General features: G+C 33.3%; 1 protein-coding gene across 1 annotated transcript in view; it reads right to left on the minus strand.

Moving 5' to 3' along the window:
- Positions 1 to 21,059, minus strand: part of LOC100877990 (dipeptidase 1) — a 414,301-nt gene that overhangs the window by 348,189 nt on the left and 45,053 nt on the right. The gene's annotated exons all lie outside the window — the stretch shown is intronic.

Consider the following 21,059-nt stretch of genomic DNA (forward strand, 5'->3'; position numbering starts at 1 on the left):
ATTTCGTGTTCAATTAATCTTTTTTAATACTAGGCTTACAGACATTTCTTGTATACCTTGCATTTACTATTTATAATAAATGCGAAATGTGATGGCGACCCACACTTGATAAAAGAGTGCAATGAATTAAAAAGTAACCTCTTGGCATATAACATCAAGGTATGTGACATTACAGTTTAACTGTGATCCACCTTTTACATAAAGATCGAATTTTCTATATTAATTGTAATTTTTAATAGTAATATTAGATATTAGAAAATTGATAAATTGTGAATTGAAAAAGTGGAAAGTTGGAGAATTGTCAATTCTTAAGTTTAAACTAGAAAAATTAAGAGTTGATAAATAGAAAATCGAAAGCTTGAGTATAAAAAAATTGAAAAATTAATAAATTAGTAATTCAGTAGTTTACAATATTAACAATATCGAAGCTAATAAGTATATATCACAATTTCTATCTGATAAACAAGCTTTAAAAGAGATGTCAAAGTCTCAGGCGCATTTCGTCGTGAATGTAGCACTACGCGACCCTGAAGGGGAGGCTTCAGGTGTCGTTGACGGCCGTAACTGGACTCCAGCCTCTCATTGGCTCGACGGATGTGAAGCCGAAGCTTGCGTTTTATCGGTTTCCGGCGAAGATAGCCAGCCAACGATTTCGAAACCGGGGATGGTCGAACGGTTATGATTCTTACGGGAATCGGTCGCCGGGGATATATGGGATTTTTTATTTGTCGATCGTGCGGGGATTTGCGAGTCGCGTGATTTAATATCAGCTTGATTTGCTTAAAATTGAGACTGCGAAAGAGAGATTAGAACGAGAGATGACTGTTTCGAGAAGAGTTCGGGGGGCTCGTCGGATATTAATCCGTTAAATCCTGACTGACACCTGGATAATTCGCCGAGTGAGCGAAGATCTTACCTCGAATCGCCAAGGGTTGATGTATAAGTACTCAGTAATAATTTAAGAAGAAATTTCAACTTCTAAATATTCTGAAGTTGGCTCTGGTGATTAATTAGTGGAGCCGGGTGGAAGTTACTCTGTGGTTGGTTGTTGGATAATCGATAATTATTATTAATTTATTAGTTATAATTATTAATCATTATTATCATTAACTTTTCCATTGTTATTGAAATAAGATGGTAATCGTAAACAATTTTTATATTTGTAATCTAGTTTAAATTATATAAATATAATTATATTTAATCACTGTAAATATTATATAAATAATTTTTCCAGCGAAAAATTAAAAAATTGAAAACTGTAAATTGAACAATTGAGAATTACAAATTTGAAAAATTGAATAATTAAAGAAATGAAAATTGAAAAATTGAAAAAGTGAATAATTGAAGAAATGAGAAATTGAAAAACTGAAAAATGGGAGAACGTAGGTGGAAGAATGGAAGAATTGAAAAATTGAAAAATTGAAAAATGGGAGAACTGAAGTGGAAGAATGGAAGAATTAAAAAATTGAAAGATTGAGAAATGGAAGAATTGAATAATTGAAAGATTGTGAAATGGAAGTATTGGAATATGGTAAAATTGAAAAGTAGAAGAATTGAAAAATTGGAGGACTGAGAAATGGAAGTATTGGAATATGGTAAAATTGAAAAGTAGAAGAATTGAAAAATTGGAGGACTGAGAAATGGAAGAATTGAAATATGGTAAAATTGGAAAGTAGAAGAATTGAACAATTGGAGGACTGAGAAATGGAAGAATTGAAATATGGTAAAATTGGAAAGTAGAAGAATTGAAAAATTGAAAGATTGAGAAATGGAAGAATTGAATAATTGAAAGATTGTGAAATGGAAGTATTGGAATATGGTAAAATTGAAAAGTAGAAGAATTGAAAAATTGGAGGACTGAGGAATAGAAGTATTGAAATATGGTAAAATTGAAAGGTAAAAGAATTGAAAAATTGGAGGATTGGGAAATAGAAAAATTGAAATAGTAAAATTGTAAAGTAGAAGAATTAAAAATTGAAGGATTGCGAAATGAAAAAATTGAAAAATTGAAAAATTGAAAAATTGAAAAATTGAAAAATTGAAAAATTAAAAAATTAAAAAATTGAAAAGTTGAAAAATTGAAGTTGAAGTTGAAAAATTGAAAGTTGAAAAATTGAAAAGTTGAAAAGTTGAAAAGTTGAAAAATTGAGAAATTGAAAAATTGAAAAATTGAAAAGTTGAAAAATTGAAAAACTAGTATTAAGAAACTAAAAAGTCCAAGAATCATAAATTCCCGCAAATGAAACAAATTACGAGATTACCAGAATTTTCAAAATTGAACGATAAGAAAAGATCGTACGAACATTCGGCCCATAAAGCAGGGAAATAATATTTTTTCAGCCGATCTCGTCGAAGCATCATTTCCATAAGATTGTCGAGTAATCGTATCTCGAAACAATATTTCCACGACGTCAGTCGAGGAACGTATGAAAAGGTCGCATGGTTCGTAAGCACGAGAGGCACGCTGGGACGAAAACCTTTGAAAGGATACTTGCAGCCGGTCGAACAGAGTGCAATAAAATGAGAGGAAAGACGAACTGGCAAGTCGAAGAAACCCCTTTGATCCGACGTATATTCTCCGGCCCGGCACGAAATGGAGCACGTATTCCTTAGATAGACGTCAAAGGTTAGGTTATGTCACCCGGTGGCTTCCAAAATGTCTTCGGCAACGAACATGTGCTTAGCGACCGACCATGAAGCGATTCGAATTACTTTCGATTAGGTTATATCAAATGGCGAACGTCGGATATAGGAAACCTTTTGATGATGTGGAATTGTGGTAAAATATGAAGTACGTTTATGATATGTATTTGAGAGAGTTAATTTGTATTAGATAGAGTTAATTAGCAAATGTGAGGCTGTGTTTTGTATGATGTGATAAATTGTGTATTAATAGTTTTTCAAGTTGCTTATAAATCTTCCAATAATTTTTGAACTAGTAATAAATAATAGTATTAAATACGTATTAGTTAACTCCATATTTCCAAATTTATATTTCAATTTTTATAATCGTTAATTTACACGTATTTAATATTATTTAATTAGTTTAAGGATGGTAATTACGATTTTTGACATACACGAGGTAAATAACTCGAAAAATATGATTGAATGAATAATTCATTCAGATATTCATATATCTTCGTTTTCAATTAATATTTTTATTTGAAATGAAAGTTACATTAAAAGCAAATTACCCTTATACATATATTGAAACCATACTTCTCGCCAGTACGATGTAAATAATTTAATTTGTTCGTTTTATTATTCAATAAATATGTATTTACCATAAAATATCTGCAATAACATTCGTCCTTCTCAAATTCAAATTCAGTCATAACAAAAAGATCAATGATTTCATAATTAATAATTATTAATCTAATCACATTATTTGAATCTACCGATTATTTATTGACTTGTTTATTAATTATTCATATTGATTATTCATTATATAAATTTTACTTATTATTAAAAAGAAAATATATTTGTAAAACGCACATTAATTCTTGAACAATTCAGCACTTGAAAGGCAAAGCTACTCATTAATAAAAAGTAGCGAACGGTGAAATACCTACCTCGACATAAAACTTGTACGATACCCTTTTTTTCACTAAGGTATCTGAGGCACATGGTGGAAAGGAAGCATTATAAGTTTAAATGAACATGAACGAACAAAGGAATAATTACAGAAAGAAGGGAAAGTAGAAAATCTGCTTCGTCCATAAAGTTCCCAAGGTATTAATTAAACCTTTGTGAATTGATGTACTCTTTTATTTGCGAGGGGAATCCAAATTAATTCATGTGAAATTTACGAAAAATACGCTTCTGATTATATTACGTAAACATTTTCTATTTCAACAAAATTATATTCATATGAATTATGTAGCTTATAACTATAATCACCTATAGTTAGCTATACAGACCATAAAAATCGAATTACAACCATTTTTCGATGGCCAGGGACTGTAAACATGTGTGTACGAAGACTTTTAATTAATTCCATTTACATTCAAGGTAAGAAATGATGAACCCCTTGTATTTTGATGAGTCATGACGCACGAGTGCGTCAGAAATTAATTTTGATGCCAGTTTAAAATTTCCCAATTCTGCAATTTCACAATTTTCAAATTTCCCAATTCTCAAATTTCCCAATTCTCAAATTTCCTAATTCCAAAATTTCCCAATTCCCACACTTCCCAATTCTCACACTTCCCAATTCCCACACTTCCCAATTCCCATACTTCCCAATTCCCAAATTTCCCACTTCCCAAATTTCCCATTTCCCACACTTCCCAATTCCCAAATTTCCCAATTTCCACACTTCCCAATTCCCAAATTTCCCATTTCCCACACTTCCCAATTCCCAAATTTCCCAATTCCCATACTTTCCAATTTCCACACTTCCCAATTCCCAAATTTCCCAATTCCCACACTTTCCAATTTCCACACTTCCCAATTCCCAAATTTCCCAATTTCCACACTTCCCAATTCCCAAATTTCCCATTTCCCACACTTCCCAATTCCCAAATTTCCCAATTCCCATACTTTCCAATTTCCACACTTCCCAATTCCCAAATTTCCCAATTCCCAAATTTCCCAATTCCCACACTTTCCAATTTCCACACTTCCCAATTCCCAAATTTCCCAATTTCCACACTTCCCAATTCCCAAATTTCCCATTTCCCACACTTCCCAATTCCCAAATTTCCCAATTCCCATACTTTCCAATTTCCACACTTCCCAATTCCCAAATTTCTCAATTCCCAAATTTCCCAATTCCCAAATTTCCCTATTCCCAAATTTCCCAATTCCCAAATCCCCAAATCCCCAAATCCCCAAATGCCAAATCCCTAAATTCCCAAATCCCCAAATCCCCAAATCCCCAAATCCCCAAATCCCCAAATCCCCAAATCCCCAAATCCCCAAATCCCCAAATCCCCAAATCCCCAAATCCCCAAATCCCCAAATCCCCAAATCCCCAAATCCCCAAATCCCCAAATCCCCAAATCCCCAAATCCCAAATCTTAAATCCCCAAATCCCAAATCCCAAATCCTAAATCCCCAAATCCCCAAATCCCCAAATCCCCAATTCCCCAAGTCCGAAATTTTCCACCCCTCAAATCCCCAAACCCCAACCCTCAAAATCTTCCTAAAATTTAAGCAGCAGCATATCCCAAAATCTAAGGCAGATTGCGTCCGTAAGGAACACAGTTAAACGAACAGAACACGCAATATAGTTGTCTGTGGGATGATTGGAAGGGTCGAGTCACGGATATTGCGATGGCAGGACCCCTCTTACCGGTCCTGTGCAAACAGGCACGGTTGAACATTGTGGATGCACATGCAGCTTTTGTGTTGAATTGTCACGAGCAAACACAGCCTCGAATAAATAAGGGAGCGTTTTCAGCGCTGGTAAACGCTAAACAATTCGGCGTCCATAGGCCGTGAAAAGGTGTAGGAGAAAAGCAATCTAGAGGAATGTCCTCGTTAGAGAAAGCCAGGATCTCTTTTTGGTAATTTGCCCGCAATTCAAAGCTGTGAAACCGGTCGTGCTTCTTTCTCTGCCTGAAAACAGGTTGCTCTAATGAGGAGATACAGATAGTACTGTGCGATATGATACAACCAACAGTAATTGCAATTTCATGTACTAACGCGACGTTATAGAGCAACGAATATGCTATTCTTCTTTCTATTTTAATGTGATGTTCTATTTGTGGATATGTTTCACTGTGTTATAACTGCACTGCGAGTAAATAATGAAATTCACTGGAAAAATTAATGAAATGCTTCACTAATATTATTAGTAATATTTATTAAATAAATATATTATTTATAGAAATATTATCAATAATAAAATATTTAATAATTATTGATAGTAATTATACAATTGATAATTAATGATTTTATAAATAATTATAATAAGGTTAATTATTTTTTTAAAACATTAAATATTATTAACATTTATTTCATATTATTAAATGAATAAGTAATAATATTTATTAGTAAATAAATATATTATTCATAAAAATATTGTCAATAATAAAATACTTAATAACTATTAATAACAATTGTACAATTATTAATTAATAATTTTATAAATAGTTATATAATTTGAAATATTTTTAAAGAACCAATAAATATTATTAATATTAATAATATTAACATTTATTTGGTACTATTAAATGAATAGTTAATAATATTTATTAGTTAATAAATATATTATTCATAAAAATATTGTCAATAATAAAATCCTTAATAATTCTTAATAACAATTATACAATTATTAATTAATAATTCTATAAATAATTATGTAACGTGAAATAATTTTACAGAGCATTTTTAGTCAATTTTTAAATAAAATTCAAGTTTAAATAAAATATTCATAATATTCGAGTTTGGTGGTTATATAAAAATTATACAGAAATGTATTGATTCAAAAAATTTGTTAAATGTTTAAATGTTTTAAATGTTTTATTAGTTAAAATGCAATTAATAGACAATTCGACACATCTTGATTTTTTATATCAAAAAGCAGATACAGTGTTCTCTTTTATTATAATAATATGTTTTATAAATAATATATGATTGTTATAATATTATTATAATAATATAGTAATTATTTCTGTTGCAAGATAAAATGTTATAAAATTCAATAACGATCAGTTGCATAAAATATTAAAATAAAATTATACGAAGCTGAAAATTTTATTCCCGTGTAAGTATGTGTATGGAGAATTTTTAATCACAGCATATAATTGCAGAAAGTCCATTTCGCTGAGTTCTATATTTTTAATTTCTTTCCAACGATCTAGCATTAAAGTGTAATTACACGTTTGTACACGGACTTCTTCATCAGAGGAATACATCATTTCAGTTATTTCCAAGACTGCTAATATTTCTTCTGTGGGAAATGATTAAAAATTAATCAAACACTCAGAGTTTCTCATTTTAAAATTTGTAAATTGTTGAATTTTCAACATTTTTTAAGTTTATGAATTTATAAAGATTAAGGTTTGTTAATCTGCAAATTTTCGAACTGTTGAATTTCAGAATATTCTAACTTCGAATTTTGGCATATTTTCCAATTTTTGAATTTTTCATATTTTTTAATTTTCAAGTTTACAAATTTTTAGTTTTCCTCCTTTCCAAATTTTCAATTTTCCCATTTTTCCACTTTCCCATTTTTCTATTTTCTCATTTCCCATTTCTCCATTTTCCATTTTCCCCATTTCCCAATTTTCCAACCTTCAAATTTTCAAATTCCCAAATTTCTACATGTGTAAATTTTTCACATTGGTCTCCTTTCCAATTTCCAAATTTGCAAGTTCCTATATTTTTTAATTTTCACATCTCTGAATTTCCAAAGTTCTAAATTTCTAACTCCCCCAATTCCCAAATTTCCAAATCGTTAAATTCACCAATATTAAAACACCCAAATCCCAAGTCCCCGCTCAAATCTAAGTGCCCAAACACCCAACTATCAAAATCCCCAAATTTTTCAATTTCATAACCCCCAATTTCAATATCCTAATTTTCACAAATTTCGAAATTCGTAATATCGATCAAAATGTTTGCCTTCCCATGCGAGCACACGAAATTCCCAACTGTACAATTTCCTAAATTCTCGATCAGTATTACATTGTCAATACAATCTGGTCAATACAATATTGTCAATAACTCACTATAGTAAACATCGTGTATTCTGGAATATCGACAACAATATTAACCGTATACGAATTTCGTATTGAATCCAACGTTCATGTATAAACCCTGAATAATTAATAATTATTAATCACTTCATATCAATTACAATTTATTTTCTTTTTGTTCCTGCATAAAGCATAATGTTTAAAGAACATGTGATTAAGGGACTAAAAAATGTTGATAAAGTAAAAGTACATTGTATAGATTATATGTATATGTATATATACAATTAAAACACACACATATGCACATACATATGTATAGTACATGTACATATATTAAGATAATTATTACTGTAACAGAAAATATGTATTTTTAATACACATTTGTATATGTATTCAAAAATATGTGTGTATACATATGTATAATACATATAGGGTGGCTCACCACATTTTGCCATCTAGATTTGCGTCATTATTATTACTCATAACAAACAATGTTTTAGATGAAGTTGAATGATTTTGAGAGGGGCATAGGTGGTATATTTTTTTGTGGTGGACGCGTAAAGGACATATGAAGGTCCTTAATGTTTTTTTAAATGGAATCATATATTTTCTATTGCATCAGTTACTCCTTCATATTCTTTACAAAAAAGTATTAATCTATTTATGTGAAAAAATCATTAGTTTAGGAGATATTTTAATTTTAATGTCTACTTACAGAAAAGGTTCAATATGGCGACCATTTGCATCAGAATACTTTCTGAATCGAGAAATTAATGACTTACTAACATTCCGTAGTGTATAATCTTTCTGCATGTGTAGCACTTTTCCCAGCTTCAAAATAAACTGATAACATGTCTATCATTTCTTCTTTAGAATACTTCATTATGAAGTGATAATTCACCGTATCGTCGTATTCGCCGTACTAGAGACGTAACAGAGACTTTTCACTGTTACTGCGTAACAAAAAAATACAAAAGCTCACAATTCGTTTGGTAACACGTGACCTCTCAAAGCATGTAGAAAAACATTTGCTGTTCAGTTAGGGCAATTCATAATATTGACCAGAAAGTCACGATTTCCTAACAAGTTAGAATTAAAATATCTCCTAAACTAATGATTTTTTCGCATAAATAGATTAATACTTTTTGTAAAGAATATGAAGGAGTAACTGATGCAATAAAAAATATATGATTCCATTTAAAAAAACATTAATGACCTTCATATGTCCTTTACACGTCCACCCTAAAAAAAAATATACCACCTGCATATGCCCCTCTCAAAACCATTCAACTTCATCTGAAACATTGTTTGTTACGTGTAATGATATTGACGCAAATCTAGATGGCAAAATGTGGTGAGCCACCCTGTATATTCTAACACAACACAGGAATCTTCTAAAAGTGTAATTCAATCTCCCCATTAATTTCAGTGTGAAGTGTTAAAAATTAAGTAGTGGTTACGCGATATCGAAGAGATCGAGCTTTCCCGAAAAGGGAGCAGCGTTAGCGACCAACAATCCGGCACACCTTTCTTTCCCAGCATTTATCCATGGCAGAATCTGTCCACCGTCGTACCGTTTTAAAGTCTTCCAGGAGCTTTGTTCCGCCTGTCGGATCTCGTGACGTGACGACCTCGATATCTTAAAAACGGTTCATTATCGAGCAAAGGGGCTGTCGTGGAACGGCGGCGTCGCGACGCTTGAAATTAGCCGACGGGGCCGACTTGGACGTCGGTTACCCCGCCGGCTGATTCTTCGAGATCGACTATCGAACAATCGGCAAAGAAAGGAATTCGACTGTCGACGTTCGCGGTGCTTCTCCTGAAAGCTTGTTATCGGATTTCCAGCATCGCGTTCGACCTATCGATTTTGAATATAACGGACGCCTTACGGTTACTTTTTAGATTTGCTTTTAATGTTAGGTTAGAAATGAACGTTATGTTGTGACTGGTGATTGGCTGCTAATTATCTGACTTCCACACGTTGGGTAGCCACGGTTCAAATTTTATTGATTTTTATCAAATTTTTCTTGTAATTGTATAAATGTGTAAGGTTGTTTCGATAATGAAATATGGGGACAGTTACAGTTATTGTACTGCAATTGCAATAATAATTATTTTGATATGTATATATAACATACTGTGCATATGCATATGCATGTAGAAGTTTGCTTTGACAATGAAATGTGTACTTTATTACAGTAATAATTATTTTGAAATATGTATGTATGCTATACATATGTATATACATATTCATATGCATATGTATGTACACATGTGTGGATGTTAATTAATCTATGCAAGATAATTATTACTATGTACAATTACTGTGTGTATATTATTACAATGATTGTATTGCATAGATTGATTAAAAAAACACACATGTGCACATGCACATATGCATGAGGTATAATATGTATATTTAAGATGGTTATTACTGTAATGAAAAATATATATTTTCTTGTTATATTATAAAATAAATATACTGCCATGTTTATACGCATATATGAATATACATGAATTGTACATATACGCATTAAAAATTTCAAAATTCAGAATTCTCAATTCTAAAATTTCGAATTCCCAATTCTAAAATTTCGAATTTCAAATTTGTGAATTCCAGTGTCCCGAATTCCAAAATAGTGAATTCGAAATTTGTGAATTCCAAAATTGCGAAATCTAAATTTGTGAATTCCAAAATTCCGAATTCCAAAGGTCCAAAATTCCTAAATTCTAAAATTCCAAAATCCAGAATTCCAGAATTCCAGAATTCCAGTATTCCAGAATTCCAATATTCCAGAATTCCAATACTCCAGAATTCCAATATTCCAGAATTCCAATATCCCAGAATTCCACAATTCCAGAATTCCAATATCCCAGAATTCCAATATTCCAGAATTCCAATATCCCAGAATTCCAATATTCCAGAATTCCAATATTCCAGAATTCCAGTATTCCAGAATTCCCATATTCCAGAATTCCACAATTCCAGAATTCCAATATCCCAGAATTCCAATATTCCAGAATTCCAATATCCCAGAATTCCAATATTCCAGAATTCCAATATTCCAGAATTCCAGTATTCCAGAATTCCCATATTCCAGAATTCCAATACTCTAGAATTCCAGTATTCCAGAATTTCAATATTCCAGTATTCCAATATTCCAGAATTCCAATATTCCAGAATTCCAATATTCCAGAATTCCAGTATTCCAGAATTCCAATATTCCAGAATTCCAATACTCCAGAATTCCAGTATTCCAGAATTCCAATATTCCAGAATTCCAATATTCCAGTATTCCAGAATTCCAATATTCCAGAATTCCAATACTCCAGAATTCCAATATTCCAGAATTCCAGTATCCCAGAATTCCAATATTTCAGAATTCCAATATTCCAAAAATTCCAAAGTTCAAAAATCCCTAAATTCCAGAATTCCTAAACTCGTAAGTTCCAGAATCTGAATTTCTGAATTTCCGGAACTCCAAAATTCCTAATACCAAAATTCCGAAATACAACATTCCGAATTCCCAAATTTCCAAATTCCAAAGTTCAAAAAATCAAAAATTTCATAATTCCGAATTCTAAAGTTCCGAATTTCAAAATTCCGAATTCCAAATTTGTGAATTCCAAATGTTACGAGCCGGAGGGGTCACAGCCGCGTGGCTGGGGGCTGTATTTTGGTCAAGGTAGTGTTACTAGGCTAACTCAGGTTTGTTACTTAACCTGAGCGCCAAAGGAAAATAGACACGGGGATGAGCCGACGTATGGCTAACGCCGGGTGCCCCAGGAGGTTGGTTATCGTGAACTAGCCGACGTATGGCTAACGCCGGGGGTCACAGGATTGGTCAAGACGCGGGGATGTACCGACGTATGGCTAACGCCGGGTGCCCCAGGAAAATGATATGTGAACTAGCCGACGTATGGCTAACGCCGGGTGTCACAGGAAATGTTAGTAGTTGTGCTCGTAACAAAGATATGCCAGTATACCTCGAGCGGCTAAGATATACCGACTGGTGGGTTTGTTAGGACTTTGGTTATAAATTGACAAAGGCAATAATTAAGTTTAAAAATAAAAGTTGAAAATATATTCTTTTCCCAAAACCGGAATTACAAATGGTTATGTGTATTTGTCGGTTAAGGTGATTTTTACAAGAAAATGTTCCTGACTTGATTTTACTTGAGTTTAATATGTTTCGACTCCGACAAAGCGAGAATCTAATCCTGCCCAGTTTTAACGAAAAAACAAGCGAAACGGGGACCCGAAAGTACTTTAGAAAAAATGCCTAACAGTAAACTATACGTACTGTATGGTTATCAATGTTGCTCGAAGGGGACTCTAACCCGATCTTGCTCAAAAGTGACTTAGTTTTAACTCAACGTGAAAGACTCTAACTAAACTCTGACAAAGGTTCCTCGTTAGTCCACGTTCGAGAATTAACTGGGTCCGAGGCGTCTTCTCCACAACCCTTTTTATACTCAAAAATGGGTAGAAAACGAGTAGTGGTGGAGACGGTGGGAACGAATCAACGCGACGTTTTCGTCTAACGAATTTTCATCGCGTTGGTCCGAAGACGTTAGATGTTCTCGAGCGAAGCCTAATAAGGAAACCCTGGTAACTGGAAAACCTAGGCAAGACTAGACTCTCGCTTCGCGGTGGTCTTAGGCTATTCCTGAATATTCATCTTCGAGGAGTAAAAAATCATTGGCGTACGTAACACAAAATTCCAAAATTTCAAAAATTCCAAAATTCTAAAATTCTTAAATTCCAAACTTCCAATTCTCAAATTTCCAAATCCTAAATTTTCGAATGCAAAATTTCCAAATCCCAAATTGTGAAATTTATCTGAAATTGAACATTCTGAAATTCTGAAATTCCATTCACTAAAATACGCCTTAACCAGTCGCCCATTAATTCACGAATAAATAAATAAACAGAAGTTTGTACGGAGACACGAAAGTTTAGTAAAGTGTTGTTCACGGTTGAGTCCGTCCGCGGTTTCCGGCTGCGGCAGACATACTTCCTGTTCCCATCTTATTCAGGATTCTTGTCGCGTCACCTCGCAGTCAGGCGTACCAATTTTATCCGCAAATAAATAAGGACGTCTATCCTTTCTGTCTACGGCTTCGTTTCTTTCGTTGTTCCGGTTCCGTTGCTATGCCTGATGAGTGTCCTGTGTCTTCGCCAACACACCTGAACCACGCGTTGCCGTGCAGGATTTCGCGACCTCCAGGGATGGTTAGGTTAAATTTACGCCGATTGCTTTCGTAACGGCACAAATCGGATTTTCGAGTGATTTGAAAGGGAGTTTTCTTCTTTCCCGATGCACCGTGGGATCCTTTCGAATCGAGAACTAGGTGTTTTATCGACTTTACTATTGACACTGTGGGATCTACGTTGGCGTAGTTAACGACTGATCGTGTAATGGAATGCTTTTATTTACGATACGTTCAGCTTTAGAGATACTGGGGACAAAGTAGCTGCATTCGGAAATAAATTCGCGATTATTTATACGGTATCGGAGAGTGCATGTTAAAGGGACTGCAAGAGATATTTTGTATACTTATTCAAATTTCTGTATTTTCTAATTTTTAAATTAATAAATTTTTAATTTTGGAATGGCAAATTTTCAAGTACTGACTTTATAAATTGCAAAATTTTCAGATGATTGAATGTTTAAATTTTTAGACTTCTAAATTTGTCATTTTTAGACGCAAAATTCCCTAGACTTTTCATTTTCGAACTATAAAATTACCAAATTTTCAAATTAAAAAAAAAAGACAAGAAATATGGGTTTTGAATTTTCAAATTTTCAAATCACTAAAGTTCTAAATTGACGAACACAAAATAGCAAAAATTTTAAATCCCTAGATTTTATATTGTTGCGTCAGAATATTACCAAATATTCCAAGTTCTAAATTCTCAATAACCCAGATTGCCACACTTTTTAAATTCGAATATTCAAACATTCAAATATTTAATATTTTAAATTCCGCAATTTTCAGAATTCTAGATCAGAAATTCAGAATTCTTGAATGAGAGAATTACAGAATTTCAGCACTACAGAATTCAAGAATATAAGAATTAAAGAATACAAGAATTAAAGAATATAAGTATTAAAGAATACAAAAATTAAAAAATACAAGAATTCCGGAATACAAGAATTCAAGAATACAAAAACCCCAAAATAAAGGAATACAGGAATTTCAAAATACAAGAACTCAAGAATACAAACATCCCAAAATACAAGAATTCGAGAATTACAGAATACAAGAATTCAAGAACTCAAGAATTCAAGAATTCAAGAATTCTGCAATTCCAGAGTCCCAAATCTGCACAATCTCAGAATTCCAAACTTCTGAAATTACAGAATTCTAAAATTACAGAATTCCACAATTCCAGAATTATAAAATTCACGAATTCCGAAACTCCAGAATTCTGAAATTCATGAATTCCACAACTCCAGAACTTTGAGATTCATGAATTCTACAATTCTGGAATTCTAAAATTCCAAAATTCCAGAACTTCAATATTCCAGAATTCTCCATCATTCCAGAATTCCATCATTCCAGAATTTCGTCATTCCAGAATTCCATCATTCCAGAATTCCATCATTCCAGAATTCCATCATTCCAGAATTCCATCATTCCAGAATTCCAATATCCCAGAATTCCATTGTTCTAGAGTTGCAATATTCCAGAATTTTAGTATTCCAGAATTCCAATATTCAAGAATTCGAAAATTCCAAAATTCCAAAATTCTTGAATACCTGAATTCCAAAATTCGCAAATTCCAAAATTCCACAAAATAAAAAAATTTCAAGATTTGAAAATTCCAAAATTCCAAAATTCGCACAATCCAAAAATTGCAAAGTTCAAAAATCCCTAAATCCCAGAATTCCTGAATTCCTGAACTCCTAAATTCCAGAATTCCAGAATTCCTGAAGTCCTAAATTCCTAAATTCCAGAATTCCTGAATTCCTAAATTCCAGAATTCCTGAATTCCTAAATTCCTAAATTCCAAAATTCCAAAATTCCAAAATCCTGCACGTACGCAAACACCCAAATCCCCGCATCACAAATTATAAATCTTTAACTACCCCGTTTCTTCCAAATATCCCAACATCCCTAAACAGCCATCTCCCCGCACTCTCAGCTTTGTCAACCCCCGAAACTGCCTCCTTCAATCCAAATCTCCCAATCCTACCTAAAAATGACCAAACGGAGCACTCGTACGGTGGCACATAATCCCGCAGGGAATCCAGATTCAAGTGTACGCGCGTGCGATCGAGAGGGACTCGGAGCCAACAGACGGCACTTGGATGCATCATAGCAAGATGCCGTAGAAAAGGATGCCATATCAAACGACGCTAACTCTAGCAAAGGACGCCTGTGAGTTGGCTGCCGGCTGAAACGGAGGGTGTGCACTGTGAAGATCCCGGGCCAAAAAGGTCTCGAGAAAGGGCGCGGAGAGGCATCCTGAATTCTAAATATGCGCATCGCATTACGTTTGCACTAGTGAGTCAGAAAATATGCTGTTTACAGCACACCTTCAGCCACTCCCGCACATTCACCTGTGTCCTCGGTGTGTGCGTACAGCCAAACCGCAGGAGGATGTTCCCGGCACAAAGAGAGGCCAGGGTGCTGTTTCTCTCGTTTCTGGTTAACTCGCTGGCTTCTCAAACTTTTGCGGCATCACGCTGATAAGGAAGCACGAGTTTCGGATTCGAGCTTAGGTACATGTCGGTGATTGTGTTCGAGTCCGAATGTTCGGATTTGGAAATTTAATGGAGGATGAGGTGCAATTTTAGTGGAGTGTAATTTATTTGGTGCGTGAGTATTAAGGGTTGGTCTAGGTTCTTAATCTGGGATTATATTTGTTGAGGTTATGACGGAGGTGGGATTATTTTTAATAAAAAGCACAGTTTAAAAATTATGAACTTTAATGTTAAATGTGGGAAACAGTCTATGACCAGGTATGACCTTTACCGACTCTCTTGTCGAACTGATTGAAGACAATCAAGCTTTCTAAAAAGGCAGCAGTAAAACGCAACTGCACATTTGACCCTGGGTTTTTCTGGACATAATTTATAACCCCAGTAACGATCTGGACCATACCATAGTTGGGCATGAATTTTCACTGATTTATTTCAACAATATTTAGGGTTGATCTAGGATTAAATATTTAGGATTAATATGGGATTGGTTCTTAATATGTAGAATTGTTAGTTAGGGATTTGAGGATTTAGAGATTTGGTGATTTATGGAGTCAGAATTTTGGGTTCAGAATTTTTGTATTACTGTATTATCAAGGCTTTACATTCTCAAATCCTTGGGTTACCAGATCACTACATTACCAAGTAGCTATGTTTGCAAATTTCTGCATTACTGAATACCTATCTCCTCAAGGTTATATTATGTAGATTTCCATATTCCTACATTCTCATATCACTAAATGCCAATATGTCTGTCCCTAAATTTCTATAGATCGAAATACCTACATTTTTATATTCCTAGACTCTCAAATTTCTAAATTTCTATATTTCTACATTCTTGAGTCCCTAAATCCTTAAAAACTAGTACCCCAAACTACCTACATCTCCAAATTCATAAATTTGTGGAAACTGGAAAATTCAGAAATTCAGAAATTCAGAAATTCAGAAAATCAGAAATTCAGAAATTCAGCTGTTTACCATTTCAGCAATTCAGTAATTTAGTAATCCAGTAACTCAGCAATTCAGTAATTCAGTAATTCAACAATTTAGCAATTCAGCAATTCAGCAATTTAGAACTTCAGTAATTCAGTAATTCAGTAATTCAGTAATTACACAATTTAACAATTTAGCAATTCAGCTATTTAGTATTTGAGCCATTTAGAAATTCAGTAATTCAGCAATTCAGCAATTCAGCAATTCAATAATTCTGTAATTCGACAATTCAATAATTCAGCAGTTTAGCAATTCGGCTATTTAGCAATTTAGCTATTCAGCAGTTCAGCAATTTAGAAGTTCAGTAATTCAGCGATTCAGCAATTCAGAAATAGGCAAATTTACAGACTCAAAAGTTCAAAAATTCATAGATTTACAAATTTTCAAAAGTCTTGAAGACCCAAGTCTTCATCAACGTAAAAATTCTTTAAGTTTGCATAATTCTTCAATCTTCAAATTGACAAAATTTAAAAGTACCCAAATTTCGTCTCTCTGAACTTCCTCTCTATTTCCACTTTTCAAACACAGAGGTCTCACTTTGCAAATTGCTCGAACAGAAATATACAAATATAAGCTTTTAGTATTCTACGTTCCTAAAAGAACAAAGTCAACCGAGAATTAATTGATCGATTTTGATCGATCTCGCATCGAACAGCCTCTATCAAACCATTCAATCACAACCGTAACACCTCTCCGATACACGAGAAAAGTGAAAATAGTCGTCCATCGAACTTAAAACGAAATTTGTCCATCTGAGTTCGAACAAGATTTGTCCATCGAACTCGATAGTGAACCTACCAGCTTGTAATTGACACTCAAAATTGAGAACAAAATTGAAAAATAAATATAGTATATAGAAACAAAACATAAATTGACATACACATTCATTTCGACGAAGTTCAACTTAGATTTCAAGAAAAATAATTACAGGATAGAAAAGGAGAGTTTGTAATTACAGGATGTCTCTAAAGTCCCACCCTTACATTTCGGAAATGGCGTTAAATCTGGAAAAATGTTTCAGAAAAGTTGTAGATATCAAGGATTAAGATGGTGGCAACAATTTGACCTTGGTCGTTTGAAGGTCACGTCTTCAGTTTCTTAAATAGAACCCCCTTTTATTGCATATTGTAGCCTCGACGTTTTCGAAATATTAACACTAGGTTTACAGACATTTATATACCTATCTCTACGAACACGCGTCAATTTAACGCACGAACGAATATATTTAAAGAAAAACAACTAGAAAGCAATATAATTAAACACTACAAGTAGGAAATGAAAATAGGAGATATATTTATAGAAAGTTTTTATTATTCGATAATATTTTAGTACATTACTTCAATATTCTGCATTCATATTTTTACTTCCCTCTACCCTGCGAATTGCGATTTGTACTGCGACACCGGGTCCGAACCCGGCATACCGGCTGAGCCGGCCGCGTGCGACCCGGACTAGCGAAGTCCGTCGTTTATAAGGTATCGTCGGTGCATTCATATTTATTATTGTTGTAATTTTCGCCTGGGTAAAACTAATTTACTAAAAATTTTATTTACATTACGATCGCGTGAAATTGACGCACATCCGTAGAGATAGGTATACCACATAGCAAATTTCAATATTTCAAAGCTTTTGAAGAAAATAGACTTCAATACTTACCTCGCTCAACGGATAAAAGTCCGTACGAGATAAAATAAAAATGCGAACGGTTTTTGTAATTTTCCTAAAAAAATTCGAAATGCGTCAAAATGATGCATAATTAAATGCGTCATTGCTGTTAACAATGATAAATATCATAAACTAGAATTGTAGAGAATGAAATTATTAAGTAGGAAGATAGAATGAAGTATAACATTGATTCTTGATAAGTAAAACGATGTCCTTTACGACATATCTTGAAGAGAACGATAAATAATAGAAAAGAGCGCGTTTAATTTCTTGATGGTGTCCAATTATACCCTCCAGTTAATCCGTATTGGTCTTCACTTAAATGTCACACGTATTTCGGATTGAATTCCACGAATCGCTGTGGATTGCGGTAAAGGTCACCGTGTTAATCGATAACACCGTCAATCTACATTTCCCTCATATTTAATTATTTTTAACGCTTCTACAGCAAAATTTGGTTCAATGGTTTTAACGCTGCATTGGCATAATCAAGTTTTTGTTCATTTTTGAGTTTATTATCAATCTTTCATCTTGGAGATTTAGTATATTAAACTTAATATTTTCTAAGCTAATTTAACCTGATACAATATGGAGACATTGACACAATTAAGTTTTTGTTCATTTTTTAAATTTTTACCACTATTTTATTTTGGAGGTTAACATATGAAATTTAATATTTGCTAATCTAAACTAACTTAGTACTATATGGACGCATTTACATACTCAAATTTATATTTTAGGATCATTACCACTCTTTTACTTTAAAGTCTTAATATTTTTCAAGTTTATAAATTCACAGATTTCAGCATTAATTGTGGTGGTTATATCTATTTCATTTCACCTCACAGTATTATTTTATAAAACAATGTAGACGTAATGATGAATTTATTTTACACGAAACAAAACTAGAGAATTTCGTTCCAACAAAAAATCTACAAAACGCGATTCAAAAACGAGTAAGAAAAAATACAAACAGAGAAAAGGTAAACTGGCTGAAGATATGTTGGATGAGGTTTCGCAAAAGTGCACCGTATACTATTTTATATAAAACATCGATGGAAGATACAGAATTTAAGAAGTTAGATTTGTCACCTACATGTCGGGGACCTCCAAAATTTGAAAGAATCGCTGGCGCCTTTGTATAATGCCGTACCTATTACATACGAAAAATATAAGGATATGGAGCAGTACCTATACCTCCGTTGCATCATGAATATTTCAAAACACCGCCACATAAAGAGCGCAAATAAATAATAGCAATATCTCGCGTTAAGTTTAACGATATATAAATATAATTAACGTTCAAAATAAAAAATACTACCCCTATTTTATTTCTCGTTATTATTTACAAACAAAATTGGATTAACACGAAATATATTTTGAGCGATATTTAATTTTTCGTAATTGAAATTAAATGATTTTTACAATTGTGCAAGTCCATTTACAGTCCGTAAATATACATTATAATAGTTAAATTCGCCTAGAAGAAATTTATATAATCAAACTACATTTTGATAAATTAAAGACTTGATATAGACTGAGGCTTGATATAGACCGGACAACGTATATTTTTGAACCGACTAATATACTAACCTTTAATTTTCCGGAACAAAGGAAAATGCAGCACTTTGAAAATAAAAGGACGTCACCAAAATGCAGCAAGGGTTTAAAATCGATATCGTAACCCGTTACGAAGGCATTGTTTGCACAACTAAATATCTCGGTGACCATTGAGCGCGCTGACAAAATTACAGCCGAAAGAAATTAGAATTTTGAATTATTCCCGGGACGCAATGAGGTCGCCGGCAGATTTATGGATTCAATTTGAACAACCGAGGCCTTTACGTGCCCGCGTTACCTTTCGCCAGTTTGGTAACTTTGTATGCCGCGAACACAGCTTTGAACTGGTGCATTGCTGAAATCGCGTATCCTGTATCGTGACCTTATTTTTCCCTTTTGCCACGGGTAATTCAAACCTCGGCTACCTCTTGAATTTTCGCCTCGAACGTCGATTATTTTTCCTCTCCTTCTCGCGGAGAGAAACATTTCCTTTCGCGAATTTTCCCCTCGATTCGATCGGTTATACGCGCCAGATTTATTGCTCGATAATCTCGCGTTTTTCGATGCTTATTTCCTCTTTTTTTTTCGTGGAACGTCTCCGCGACCCAGATTCTCGGACAGCGATCCTCGAGAGAGGTTTGGGACTAGTTTCGAGAGCTTATTACGGCCTGCGTTTGAGGAAGTAACCGTGAAGGAAGCTGCTTCTGTGCAAACATGTGTGAAAAAAAAATGTTGCTACGTTTTAGATTCGCGTACGTGTGCATAGGGTAACTGGGTCAGAATGCACGGTCTTCGAAATATAGATGGAAGGAGATGAAAGGGAACGCGATGAGAAGATCGATTTGGATTTCTTCTGACGATTGTATTATGAACGGTCGAGAGGAAATTCTGTTCCAATTGGTTTTTTGCATTAATTTGGGAATATTTTATGGATTTTAAAATTGTAAGTGGTTTTCAAAATTTTAACTTTTATAGTTTTATGAATTGAATTAACTCGGTTTTTAATTTATTTGACTTTAAGGTAAGAAATTATATAATTTTGTGATTTAGTAATTGTTCTCTTTGTTAAATTTCTAGTTTATGTATTTTTCAATTTTCCAATTTCCCAATTTCCTAGTTTTACCATTTTCCAATTTTCCAATCTTCCAATTTCTCAATTTCTCAATTTCCTAATTTCCTAATTTCCTAATTTCTCCATCTTCCAATTTTCCAATTCCCTAATAACAACATAATGAAACTGTTGAGAATATAACAAATTATCGCACGTTCATAAATCGATTAACAAAAAACTATTACATAGTTAATTTATATAAAGCCTGAACTCTGTCATAAAATGTCATTCCTTATCGTATATTTGCCATCGTTAAATCGTTAACAGTTTGTTGAAATATTATTTTAATAAATCAATTATATTTGGCTTAACATCCAATAAAGTTGTCGTCGTCTATCACTGCATAATTCTAACAGAAACTACATCTACTAT

The sequence above is a fragment of the Megachile rotundata genome, chromosome 8 (assembly GCF_050947335.1).
Source record: "Megachile rotundata isolate GNS110a chromosome 8, iyMegRotu1, whole genome shotgun sequence".
Classification (NCBI taxonomy): Eukaryota; Metazoa; Arthropoda; class Insecta; order Hymenoptera; family Megachilidae; genus Megachile; species Megachile rotundata.